We start from the raw sequence: 14187 nt of genomic DNA on the forward strand, positions 1-14187 counted from the left end.
CGTATTCCTGAAGAAGGAGAGGTGTCAAAACTTTATAGTTAGACAGCCCTTCTATGCGTGAGGTCTGTCTTCTGAGTCCCTCTTCCAAGATAGGATCAGAAGGAGAATTCAATTCTCGTTCTGGGTCTTCCTGCCCAATTACTCTCTCTGCGGGAGACAAACTCCTAATTGGAGAGGGGCTAAGAGCATGTACAGAGCCCCTAAGAAACAAATCAGACGTTCTCGCGCCTGGTTAGCTCCTCGCGCTTGGCTGGCGCCTCCGTGCCTGGCTGAACGCCTCGCGCCTGGCTGGCGCCTCGCGCCTGACTGGTGCCTCGCGCCTCTCTAAAACCTCGCGCCTGGCTGGCGCCTCGCGCCTTTCTGGTGCTATATCCTTGTAAGGATGACGCTTGTCTGGCGCCTCGAGCGGGGAGGTTTTGACGCTTATCTGGCGCTTCAATCCTATAAGAGGCTCTCGTCTGGAAGAAAAACTCGCGCTGACTGGCGCCTCGCGCTTGTCTGGCGCTCCATATTCGTTGTATGAGTCTCTATCAGAAGAGATCTCACGAAGCCTCACGTCCCACAGGAGCCTCACTCCTGGCGGGAGAAGGAAGACGAGACTTCTAGACAGGAAGCCTCACGTCTTTCCTACGAGGAGGATCCTGTTCGAAAGGACTCCTACCATGCGGATAAACTGTTCTTGTACAGCCAAAATAATCCTCTTTGAAGCTTCTCCGGCGCTCTTCAACGGGTTCGCAGAGGAGACCTCGAAGGAGTTTTGTCCAAGCCAGGGGACGTCAAAACCCTCTTAGCTTTCTTGATCGAGGGAGGGCGCTTCTTCGAAAACCGTTCGGGTGGGGCTTGAAATCCAATATAGGTTTCTTTCCAGTGCCTTTTCAGGGGCCTGGAAAGGTCCGAATCCTTCCACCCTCGTTTAGGAGAGAGGGAGGAGGACGAAGAGAAGCACTCTCTGAGGACGCTTTTCCTATAGCGATCCTGAACAGTCTGTCTAACACAGCGCCTGCTGAAGGGACGCCTGACCGGGGGGAATTCTCCACAACCTCCGTACGGCTTTCGACTTTTCTTCTCCTCTGGGCTTGGGAGCTTGAAAGAGGTCTAGGCCATGGGGACACTCACTTCACTAAAATAATCACTTTCACAATCCTTACCTTTCATGGCAGCCATTTTGGATTTCATCCTATGAAGTGTAGCTTTCAGATCAGCAATTTCCGAGGCTGAATCTGAATGTAAAGCAGTGCGGGCCCTGATACAGAATTAGAATCAAATGCATAGTTTAAAGAAGAATCATTAAAAGGCTCAATAGGCCTTGTACTACCCGCACCCTTAGATGCAGCCCTTCTGACTCTATCCCTCTCTAACTTCTTCAAGTAAGAAGTTAGAGTCTTCCATTCCTCAACATTCAACCTCTCACATTCATGACAGGTGTTAGAAATAGAACAGTCAAAAACCTCTACATTTGCGGCATACAGTGTGAGGATCAACCGAAGCCTTCGGTATCCTCACCTTGCAGCCTACATTCACACACACTCTCACACAACCACTTGAATCAGACATTCTTGAAGAAAATCAAAAAGCAAGTCCAAATCCAGTCCACAGTAGCGAATGCCAAACAACGATCAGGTACGTCACCAAAAAGTCCAAAAAACAGATGATCAATTGTCTTAGAAAAGCAAATTCCAGTCAGGAGGTAGCAGCAAACGATGTTGATGCCACCGGCGACAGAAAAAATATGATAGAAAAAGGGAATGGTTCCTAGTCCTGCCACCCAGGGCAGGCCAGTAGATCACCTGACCTACCTGTAGCGAGTGGCGCGAAATTTGAATTTCTGTCGGGGACGACGGAGTCTTAGCTATGTATATATCTGGACAGGTAAGTTGATTGTATGAAAATGTAGATTTAATAATGTCTTTCAAAGACAGATTACATCTAAACGCCATAGACGTAGACACTGCTCTAATTTCATGAGCTTTGACTCTAAAACACTTGATATCTGAGTCCTGACATTGTCCGTGTGCCTTCAGAAATCAAATTCCTTAAAAAGAGGGAGAGCGCATTTTTAGAAAGAGGACGAGAAGGATCTTTCACTTAAACACCACAGGTTATCACTCTTACCTCTTATACTTGGTCCTTTGCACATAATGTCTAAGTGCTCTCACTGGACAGAGAAGACATTCAGCTCATTAGGACCCACTAACTCCGAAATGTTCTTTATAGAGAAAGAACGAGGCCAAGGACGTGAGGGATTTTCATTCTTAGCCAAAAAAACCCTAGCATTGATGAGCAAATGGCATTGCCCTTAGCAAATCCAACTCTCTTATCAATAGCATGCTGCTCACTGATTCTTCTAGCTGATGCTAAAGCACAAGGAAAAAGTGTCTTTCTAGTCAGATCTCTAAAAGAACTAGAGGAGATCGGTTCGAATCTATCAGACATCAGCCATTTGAGAACTACATCCAGGTTCCAAGCTACTGTCTTGACTCCTTTGTCTTGGTCGTATCAAAGGAACGAATCAGGTCTGATAGGTCTTGATTATTAGAGATGTCTAATCCTCGATGTCTGAACACAGAAGACAACATAGCTCTATAACCCCTAATCGTCTGGGTAGAAAAGCTTTTTATTCTCACGAAGAAAAAGAAGGAAGTTAGCTAACTGAGCTATAGAGGTCTTAGAAGACAAAATTCCTTCTTCTTTTCACCAAGCTCTGAATTGGACCCACTTAGCTTGGTACACTTGATCAGAGGATTCTCTTCAGGTCTAGCAATAGCCCTTGAAAGCCCTCTTTGAAAATCCTCTCTTTCTGAGGAGATGCTTGACAGTCTGAATGCGACTAGTCGAAGAGCAGACAAGTTGTGATGGAACTCAGAAAGTGGGGTGTCTGAGTAGATCCTTCCTTAACGGTAACTCTCTCGGAAAGTCCGTCAACAGCTGTAGTAGGTCCAGAAACCATTCCCAGGCCGGCCAAAAGGGGCTATCAGAGTCATCCTGACGTTCTGATGACCTCTGAACTTTGTCAGAACTAGTCTTAGCATTTTGAAAGCGGAGGAAAGGCATAATATCCAGATTTGACCAGTCCAGAAGCATGGCATCCACTGTAAACGCTTCCTAGTCTGGAACTGGGGAGCAATACAGTGGTAGACGAGCTGTCTTGTTCGTGGCGAAGAGATCCAACTGAGGACATCCCCAAATCCCCCAAAGCTTCTTGCATATTTGAGGATGTAGAGTCCACTCTGTGGAGAGGACTTGTCCTCTCCTGCTGAGAATGTCTGCCTTTACATTCTTCGAGCCTTGAATAAAAAAATCTTGTGCTCAAGACAACCTTGTTCTCTTTCGCCCAAATGAGTAGGTCTCTCGCTGCCTCGCGCAGAGAGAACGAGGGTGTCCCCCCCTGTTTTTTGATGTAAGAGAGAGCCGTGGTGTTGTCTGCTTGAACCAGCACTACTTTCCCTATTACCTCTGTCTGAAGTGCATTAGAGCCAAATGAACCGCCTTCAACTCTTTCAGATTTATGTGCCAGCGTTCTCTGATGAATCTACCAAAGTCCCAACACTTCCATTCTCCCCAGAGTAGCTCCCCACCCTTTGTCCGATGCGTCTGACAAGAGCGTAAGGTTGGGGCTCAACTGGCTTTGGGCGTGCCAAGGAGTCAGCCAGAGCCGAAATCTGCGCTTGCAGACCCGCTTAGAATCTGAGCGGGAGACTTCTAAGGTTCCTCTTCCGGGAAAGGATGGAGAGAGAGGCAAACGAGGAGAAGAGTCATCTTGATATTTCCTGGGCCTCTTAACATCCAAAGAAGGCTCTTCCGAAAAGAATTCCGGGCTGGAGGGAAGGGGGCAGGGTGCCTTCCAGGCTCTCTTCAAAGGGCGCGATGCCTCCGAGGAGATCCATCCACGCTTCAGAGAAGACGAAGGCGACGAAGAGAAGCACTGGCATAGTACTTCCTTCTTGGCACGATCTGAGGCAGCCTGGGAACGTACATCAGGTCCTGCCAAAGGGACGCCTGACCAGTGGGGGTTCTCCCTAACCTTCCTGCGGCTGTCGACTTTCCTCCTCCACTGGGACTGGGAGTTTGGAAGAGGTCTAAGGCCTGGAAGCATTATGGAGCTGGTCAGGCGGCCCCTCCACTGTACTGGGGTCAATGCACAAATCACTAGCACTGTCACTCTTACCTTCCAAGGAGCGGATCTTAAGCTTATGCTACGAATCGTGGCTCTCATAGCGGCCACCTCCGAAGACGTATCTTCGGGTTCGACGCAGGGAGCAGGTGCTAAAAAACGCAGACCTGCTAGAGCTTCTGGACGAAGCCTTCCGAACCCTATCTTTCTCAAACTTCCTCAAGTAGGAAGAAGAGACTTCCATTCCTCTTCGTTCAACCCCTCCATCCTACACGGGTTAACAAAAGAACAATCATTCCCTCTACATTTCATACATACAGTGTGAGGATCTACCGCAGCTTTCGGTAGCCTCACATTACAAGCACTCACAGAAAACACACTCTAAATACAGCAGATTTTTAACTTCCAAATCAGACATTTTGAGAAAAATCCAAAGAGAAATCAATAACAGTCCAAAACAGCGTATGCCAAGCCAAAAAGATCAGGTACTTCACCAAAAGTCAGTCCAAAACAATCCAAGGCAGCGAGAAAGCGAATTAAACTATTCGGGAGGAACCTACAACAGGTGTAGTCGGTTCCAGTGACAGAGAAAATCTGACTAGAAAACGGGACTGGTTCATACACCGCCACCCAGCGGCGGGTAAGGTAGATCACCTGACCTACCTGTCAACGTGTGCCGCGAGTTTTGAATTCTGTCGGGACGTCAGAGACGTAAGCTAAGTATATATCTGTCAGGAAAGTTCATGTACAAAAATGTATTTTTAAAAAATATATTTTGGGGTCTGGAACGTATTAATACTACTTACATTACAGGCGGCCCTCGGATAGCGGCAGGGGTTCCGTTCCTGGCCACGACACCAAGCGATTTTAAAGCCTACGGCCGCCGCACACCTTCTTTCAAAACTCTAGACCAGTCAAAGGCGCCGTAATCCCACAACGGCGCAATAAGTAAAATTATATTTTATGCAGTATAGTACTATGGAATTTACGGTACAAGTACATGTGGGTGTCTAGAGTATGTAAAGATATAATAAAGTTTATACAGTGTACAGGTAGCTGTAGTGTTCAGGTTACGATCATTAGTCTTACGATAGTCCAATTTAATGAGAGATCAAATTACAATGGCCTAACTTTATCCATCTTCTAGTTACATAAGTTCAATAACAGCAAAAGAGAATGATGAAAGTATGGTTTAACGTTATACTCGTTGCGTGAACGTACAGCCATGAACAACGTTATACTCCGTTGCGTGAACGTGTACAGCCATGAACAACAACCGAACAAGAAACTTTTTTTTTCTAAGTACAACCAAACTGGATAACATCTGTTTGGCTTGTTTTCGATCATCGACTACAGTACAAACATTGCCGTATTTGTTATAAATGGCGTTATGTATAGAATAGAACTGAGATATCTTATTGTAATAACATTATTCGCTATAGATCAGAGATCAATATAGAGTATAGATCAATCGGGAAATATACTATTAAATTTAAACCTAGTTATAACTGAAGCTGAGAAAACTGTTCAAGCTGCTAATGGACTATTATCGTACATCGGCAACAAGGACAAAACTGCAGTAAACGTCTGCCATCACACACAACTGTAGATAAATGGGATAAATCATTTTAATCAAAACTACTGTGCTTCAAAGAACACCATTTTTACTGTTGGTTTCACGCCAATATAAGATAAATAAAAACGTAAAGTTTGTATTACGATGATATAAAGGATTATTCGCGAACGGAATCACGTAATTTTTACGCAATAAACATGCCGCCAACGTAATCTGTTAACGAAAAAAATAGTAGTTCACATTCACAATGAGACATATTCAATAAATATTTCCACCTAAAAACACGCTGTATAAGGAAAAATAACTTTGTCTCATATAAGTCAAGTATATAGATATTCGTTTACGCTAACTAGAAGCACAAGAGCATTCGCTCAGAATTGCGTTATGGTGAAACAAACTCGTATTCAGCAGCTGATTTCAAACCACAACATTAGCCGCATCCGCGGAATACGGGCTTACGTTTGCCGTAGTATTTTAAAATACAATAATATGAGAATACATATAATACTCCTTGGATACAGTGAAATAATGTATAACTTTTTAAAGGATTTATGGAAAAGATGCATAATTAATAAAATAACACAATGCATTTTTTGGAACTGGCGGACTAGAACGAACATGAAAAACCATCACCTGACAACGTGGAGCGTAGTTACAAAGGCTGCCTTAATTTGTATCTTATAATCTGTACAAAAATGAAAAATACCTTACGTAATATATTTTCATACACATTTTAACATAAAAGCATAATCATTTGAAAAATCGACACATCGATCGCTGAATTTGCACTCTTTTTAACTTGATATTTTCGGAAGAGCGGCAGACGGCGGCATACAAGAACGAACTTGAAAAAAAACAAAAAAAACATGTAGTCGATAACTTGAAGAAGGAGTTTTTTCAAAAGCTGCCTTTTTATCATATTTTCTGCACAGAAATAAAAAATACCTATTCGTAATACATTTTCATACATATTTTAAACATAAAAGCATAAACATTTATAAAATCGACACATCGATCGCTAATTTGCACTTTTCTTTAAATCGATATTTTCGGAAGAGCGGCAGGCGGCGGCTTACAAGAAGAACATGAAAAAAATATCGTATCTGATAACGTGAAGGGCAGTTTCAAAAACTGCCTTTGTATCATATTTCTGTACAGAAATAAAAATGCCTTTCACGTAATACATTTTCATACATTTAAACAAAAGCATAAACCATTTATGAATCGACACATCCATAGCTAAATTTGCACTTATGTACTCGATATTTTGGGCATAGAACAGCGTCAGAGGCATTATATTTTACCACCCAATACCTACGTAATAAACTCTCCATAAAATTTGTTAATATAATTTGCATAACCTTTTATGGTCTGAACGGCATTTCTACCAAATGTATGAACTCGTTAGACAACGGCGCTAGCGGCGCTGTTAACTGAAATTTGTGCCGTAAAGATACCTTTAAAATGCCTTATTTTTTTTAATGAATATTTTTGACGACACCGCCGTAAAACGATTCGCCGTTGAGTGATTGCGCCGTTAACCGCGGGCCGCCTGTATTACTTATATGAATTATTGATTCAGTTTTCATACATTTTGGATATCGTTGGAGGTTCTGGAATGGATTATGTATGAAAACTGAGGTTCCACTGTATATTTGCTTAGAATTTTGAATGTAAACTGGCGTAAGTACAATCTTACAAAACATGCTTATGCAAGGTTACCAGTTACAAAACACAGTATATGTACAAAAAACAGTTTCAAGATAGTATACTGTATTATGGACCTTCTAAATATGGGTATGTATATCATATGGGTTGTCTTTAGATTATTTAATTATACAACACTGATCACAGCCTCCTAGCTGCTTGCTTACCTTACGCTGCAAGATATTTATTATACATTTCTTGGAGAGGGAAAAGAAGTTTCATCAACACCTGCTCGGACATGAGGACTAACATCCAGCACAAGAGCAATACCCTCCTGAAATAAAATTTATAATAAACAATAATTAACAATGGATATTCAAGAGGAAAATACTACAGGTATCACTGGTGGTATTTTAACAATATATAATAATGCTGTATGTAATATCAAAATGACAAATATTTAATAAATCTTAAACAATAGGATAAACCTTCTGGTGCACCTGGAAACCAGTTAAAAGCAATAAAAAAAAAAAAATTGTATATGCAAGAAATCTGTGGCATCTGACATCTAAGGTGTAGATGAGGTGGAAGCTGGTCGGTCAGTGACCACACTTGAACCCCGTGACATATTTAGTCTTTTTTCCAACCTACGATTACAAGAGGGGTGGTTCTTAGAGGTGGGCAGGTGATCTACCGTCCTGCCGCTGGGTGGCAGGAATAGGAATCATTCCCGTTTTCTATCAGATTCTTTCTCTCTACCACCTGTCTCCTGCAGGGAGGCTGGGTGGGCCATTAATCGTATATATCTGTCAGGTAAGTATGTATAAAACTTTATTGTATCATAACAATATCATTTTTATACATTCAACTTACCTGTCAGATATATACTTAGCTGATTGGCACCCTCGTGGTGGGTAAGAGACAGCTAAATACTGAAAATAGACAGGTAAACAACATATGTTATAGGTACAAATAAACCTTGCTTCCTACCTGATTAAGCGGAAGACTTCGTGGCTACTGCCCAGGAGTCTGCTTCGCTTCAAGAGCCTCAGCGAGATAGTAGATTATGGCTAAGAGATCTTGTGGGTCTGCCAATGGGGTCTTATCCACAATTACTCGGCAGAGCCTAAAGGCCTTTGTCAATGGGTGCTAATCCACTAATATGACAATACACCTGCTTTAAAAAGCATATACAAGGAGCAAAAAACATACATCCCGACCACCTGATCCTAACACCTGTGTTAGTTCTAAAGATTGTAAGGAGTATACCCCAACTCCTGACAACAACCCAAAAACTCAACACCACCATATACGCACACACACAAGTACCAAAAAATTTTTTGTACACCCTTATTTGTCGGATATTCCTCAGTTCCTTCTGACAAAAAGCAACGGTCGCCTGTGCGACGCCTAGTGCCTTTGACAGTCGAAAACCAAGAACATCTCTAACTATAGGGTTTACGTACAAACACAATAATTAAGGATCAGTCTTTGCTCCAAGTCCCAGCACCGTATCCGCTGACACAAACGGACCAAGAGAGAAGCACTTCTCATAAGTTACCCTGACATCCTTCAGGTAATGAGATGCAAAAACTGAAATTGCATCTCCAATATGTCGCTTCGAGAATATTCTTCAGCGACATATTCCTTTGAAAGGCTAGAGACATAGCAACCGCTCGAACTTCATGAGCCTTAACTCTAAGAAGTTTGAAGGAGTCATCTGGGCAATCATTGTGAGCCTCAGTTAATTACACTTCTTACAAAGAAGGCTAAGGCGTTCTTAGACATGGGTCTTTTAGGATCCTTTACAGAACACCATAGACCCTGTTGACAACCTCCCAGCTGCTTCTTTTTACTCAGGTAAAATTTAAGGGCTCTGACCGGGCAGAGGGACCTCTCAATTTCTTTGCCTACTAGGTTCGACAGGCCCTTCACTTCAAAGCTCCTGGGCCAGGGCTTTGAAGGATTTTCATTTTTTCGCCAGAAATAAAGTCTGGAACGAACAAATGGCAGCCTCTCCTTTAAAACCAACCCTAGAATCAAGAGCGTGTATCTCGCTCGTTCTTTTGGCTGTAGCGAGAGACAACAGGAATAAACATTTTCTCGTAATGTCTCTGAAGGAGGCAAGGTGTGGAGGTTCGAACCGCTTCGAGGTTAGAAATTTTAGGACTACGTCCAGATTCCAGCTCGGGGTTCTAGGAGTATTGATTTTTGAAGTCTCGAAAGACCGGATCAGATCATGAAGATCCTTATATCAGCTATTTCTAGGCCTCTGTTCCTGAAAACAGGTGAAAGCATACTCCTGCACCCTTTTATAGTGGATAGGAAAGATGCGATCCTCCCTTAAGAACAGAAGGAAAATCTGCAATGTTGTTCACAGAGGTATTGGAGGAGGACAGCTTCTTCGATTTACAATATCTCCTAAAGACTTCCCACTTCGATTGATAGACTCGTATAGTCGAAGGTCTACGGGCTCTAGCGATAGCCTTTGCAGCTTTTTGAGAAAAGCCTCTCGCTCTGACGAGTCTTTCGATAGTCGAAAGGCAGTCAGAGCGAGAGCGGGGAGGTTTTGATGATACCTCTCGAAGTGGGGTTGGTCTGAGCAGATCTGCTCTGTTTGGAAGAGATCTGGGGAAGTCCACTGTCCATCTTCCAGTACCTCTGTGAACCAATCTTGAGCTGGCCAATATGGGGCTATTAGTCATCTGCATCCCCTTTGAGGCCACGAATTTTCTGATTACTTCGCCCAGAATTTGAATGGGGGAAAGGCGTATGCATCGAGGCCCGACCAATCTAGTAGAAGGGCGTCGACAGCGAATGCTCTCTGATCTTCTACTGAAGAGCAGATGATGTCTATCCTTTTGGAGAGGAACATGGCAAACAGGTCTATGTGAGGTCTCCACCCCCATAGAGCCCAAAGACGTCGACAGACCTCTGAGTGGAGGGTCCACTCTGTGGGAAGGACCTGGTTCCTCCTGCTCAGTTTGTCTGCTCTCACGTTTCCTCTCTCCTTGGACAAATCTCGTGAGGAGGATGATGTTTCTCTCCTTTGCCCAAACTAAGAGATCCCTCGCCAGTTCGAAGAGGGAGAACGAATGAGTCCCGCCTTGCTTTCGAATGTATGCCAGAGCGGTGGCGTTGTCCGAGTTGACCTGGACCACCCCCCCCGTCTCTGACTATTGATTCGAAGTACTTGAGGCAAGGTGTATGGCTATCAATTCTTTGCAGTTGATGTGCCATGACATCTGCTCGTTCGTCCAGGTGCCTGACACTTCTCTTGTTCCTAGCGTCGCACCCCATCCCGTTTCCGAAGCGTCTGAATACAACACTTGGTTTGGGTTCGGCACGGATAAGGACACTCCCTCGTTCTTTTTGAGAGGGGTAACCACCATCTCAAGTGATTACCTAGAGAGGTATCTGGAACGAGTCCGAAAGTTGTCCTGTACTTCCAGTTCCATACTTTCTTTAAGAAGAATTACAGGGGGCGAATATGAAGTCTCCCTAGGGGGGGGGAAGAACTATTCCAGCGAGGAAAGAGTTCCTAGAAGGCTCAACCATTCCCTGCGTGAACTTTGTTCTCTCCCTAAGAAGTTTGAGACTTTCATAAAGCCTCGTATGAGTCTTTCCTGCGAAGGAAAAACTCGAAAACCCTGAGAATCCATCTGAATCCCCAGATAAACCAGGTTCTGGCTGGGGATCATCTGAGACTTCTCGAGGTTCACGAGTAATCCTAGAGATCGAATCATGTCTAAGGTCGTTTTTAGGGTCTCACACACGGTGTTTCCGATCTTGGCCCTGATTAGCCAGTCGTTCTAAGTAAAGGGAGATTTTATTCCCTTTAAATGAAGCCACTTCGATACATTCTTCATTAGGTTCGTAAAGACCTGAGGAGCTGTGGATAGGGCCAAAACACAAGGGCCCTGAACTGAAAAAATCTTCCCCATCATTACGAAACGAAGGTACTTCTTTGACGAGGGATGAATGGGAACATGGAAGTAGGCATCTTGTAAGTCCAGGGAGACCATCCAATCTCCTGGACGTAGGGCTGACATCACCGATGCAGAAGTCTCCATACGGAACTTCTCCCTTTTCTACAAATCGGTTCAGAGCACTTACATCCAAAACCGGTCTCCACCACCCTCCGGAAGCCTTCGGGACTAGAAAAAGGCGGTTGTAAAATCCCGGAGAGTGGATCTAGCACCGGCTCGATGGCTCCCTTGTTCCACATTCCTCTACCATCTGAAGGAGGCGTGTTTCTCAGCACAGGGTCTTTGTAACGAGCTGAAAGTTCCCGAGGAGTTAAGAAGTCAGGGGAGGTCTGTCCCTGAAGGGGATGCGATATCCCTTCCTCAGAACCGACATCGACCAAGGGTCGGCTCCTCTCTTGCCCAGGCTTCCGAGTATTCCAGGAGCCTGGTGCCCACTTGTGTTTGGAGGTTCTGCATGCTATTTTCCCTTCTTAAAGGGACAGAAGGCTGATCTTCCTCGCTTGTCGGAAGTCTTCCTTTTGAAGGGGGGTCGTGTCTTGGGACCTCCACGAAAGGGCTGTTGAAACGGATGTGAGACTTTCTTAGCAGCCGTCGTAACCGTTCTGTTCTTCTTTGCCGATTGGACAAGAAGGTCTTGTGTCGCCTTCTCAGTAAGTGAGTGGGATATTTCCTTCACTAACTGAGAAGGGAACAGATGTTCTGATAAAGGAGCGAACAGCAAGGCAGTTCTCTGAGAAGGAGAAACAGCCTTGGTCAGAAAAGAACCAAAAACCGCTCTCTTTTTTAGTATCCCTGCTCCAAAGAGGGAAGATACTTCTCCAGAACCATCCTGGACCACCTTATCAATACAGGCCAGAATGCTATGAAGCACTTCTGGGCTAAGACTTTCCGATTCTTGAGACTTCTTGAAATTACCCCAAGGGACCAGTCTAAGAAATTAAATACTTCCAGCACGTGGAAGAGTCCCTTGGGAGATGATCCAAATCAGACATGCTCAAGTAGATCGTGTAGAGGATAAGGCTTGTCTCCTAGAAGAGTCTACCAGACTCGAGAAATCCGACTCCGCAGAAGCAGGAAGAGACAGGCCCATATTCTCTCCTGTTTCGTACCAAATGCCTCTTCTACCTGTCAGTCTGGAGGGAGGCATACAGAAGACAGTCTTTCCTAATTCTTTCTTGGAATTCATCCAAGAACCGAGAGATTGGAGAGCCTTCTTTATTGAAATGGCCGGTTTCATTTCAAGAAGGCAAAGGACTTATATGGCGGGTTATTGCTCGAATAGAGAGACCGAGGAAAAGGCGGGTGCGGCAGGGCTCAGCGACTCTCCGTATTCCTGGAGCAGAAGTGCGGATAAAGTCTTATAAATTCGACAGTCCTTCATTAGCTGGGGCTTCGTCTTCCGAGATATCCTCTAGCTCGAGCCCAGCTGAAGGAGAACGATCTCTTGCAACGGACAAACACTCCGTAGGTCGCACATATTCTGAATTAGGAGAGCCTCTATTCGGGGAAGGACTGGCGGAAAAAACTCTCTCTACGTTCTTTTGTAAGAGAGCTGGAAGTCCTTTCTATTCTCTTACATGATATCACCGATCTTTCCTTCTAAAGTCCCAAAGAGGAAGATCGCTTCCAAGGAGAACTCCTCTTGGAAGGCGATTCTAGCCTGGAAGGTTCCGCATGTCTGGAACATTCCGCCTTTGTAGAAAGTTCTTCGCGCTTAGAGAGTTCCTCTTGTGCGGAAAAATCCGCTCGTTTGGACTGTTCCACTCTTCCTGGAAAAAGATTCCCGCTTGGAAAGTCCCAAGTGTCTTAAAGACGATCCACGCTTTGAAGTTCCCGCTTGTTCGGAAGGATCCGAGCGCTTGGAAAATTCCGCTTGAGTGGAAAGTTCCGAGCGCCTGGAAGGCGAATCATGTCTGGAAGCTTTTGTGCATCTGGAAGGTTCCGCGCGCCTGGAAAGTTTGGAATGTTCCACTCGCCTGGAAGATTCCGCGACATCTTATGGAAAGTTCTTCCACGGGTAAGGTGAGTTCGGAACGTCCGTGATGTTCCGAACGCTTGGAAGGAAACTCGTGTTTGGCACGTTCTGTTATCGTAGAAGATTCCGTGTGTCTGACCAGTTCCAAGCGCCTAATAGGCTCCTCACCTTTGGAAGGTGCCTCTTGCTCGGAAAAATCCATGGAAAGGTCCTTCAGTTCGTCTACTTCTTCGTGTCTGGACATTTGTGTTAATTTTGAAGGAGCCTTACGATTATAAAACTCTTCTCTACTCTCCTCTCTCCCGGAAAATTCTCCTTGCCTGGAAAGGGCTTTTCTGTCCTAACTGGCGCTTCTCGCCAAGATGGTTCTTCCGGGTCTGAAGAAAACCACTCATCTATAGGAGCTCATTGCTTGGGAGAAGACGGAACAATCTTAGGAACCTCTCGTTCGAGGGAGGCACCTCTGAGAGCGCCGCGGACCTCTTTATAGGAAGGGAGTTATCCTTCCTACGAGGTTTCTTGGAAAGAACTCCAACCAATGAGGAGATCTGTTCCTGCATTTTTTGTAGGATCTGAGCAGTAGTCACATCCCCGTCCATGTCGGAACGAGGGGATGGGGAGATCTGGAAGGTGTCTGAGATTCCCTTACAGCACTTGGAGTCAAAAAGGTTCTCTTTTTTTACTGAAGAAGCCTCTTCAGGAAAGTGTTCTGGACTTGAGTCAAGCGCCGTAGCTTTCCAGCTCCTCTTCAAGGGGCGAGAAAGATTCGTGTCTTTCCACCCTCTTCTAGGTGAAGGCGACTCTGACGACGAAAAACACTCACGAAGGATGCTTTTCCTGTAGCGATCCCTGGCAGTCTGGGGCGTAACAGAAACTGCCGAAGGGACGC

The 14187-nt window shown here is 44.7% G+C and overlaps 1 long non-coding RNA gene across 1 annotated transcript in view; it reads right to left on the reverse strand.

Moving 5' to 3' along the window:
* Positions 1 to 14187, reverse strand: part of LOC135209432 (uncharacterized) — a 98474-nt gene that overhangs the window by 21745 nt on the left and 62542 nt on the right. Inside the window, exon 2 of the long non-coding RNA XR_010313353.1 lies at positions 7562 to 7668. This is a non-coding gene — a long non-coding RNA (uncharacterized LOC135209432). The remainder of the gene's footprint in view (positions 1 to 7561; positions 7669 to 14187) is intronic.

This window comes from Macrobrachium nipponense, chromosome 38 (genome assembly GCF_015104395.2).
Source record: "Macrobrachium nipponense isolate FS-2020 chromosome 38, ASM1510439v2, whole genome shotgun sequence".
Classification (NCBI taxonomy): Eukaryota; Metazoa; Arthropoda; class Malacostraca; order Decapoda; family Palaemonidae; genus Macrobrachium; species Macrobrachium nipponense.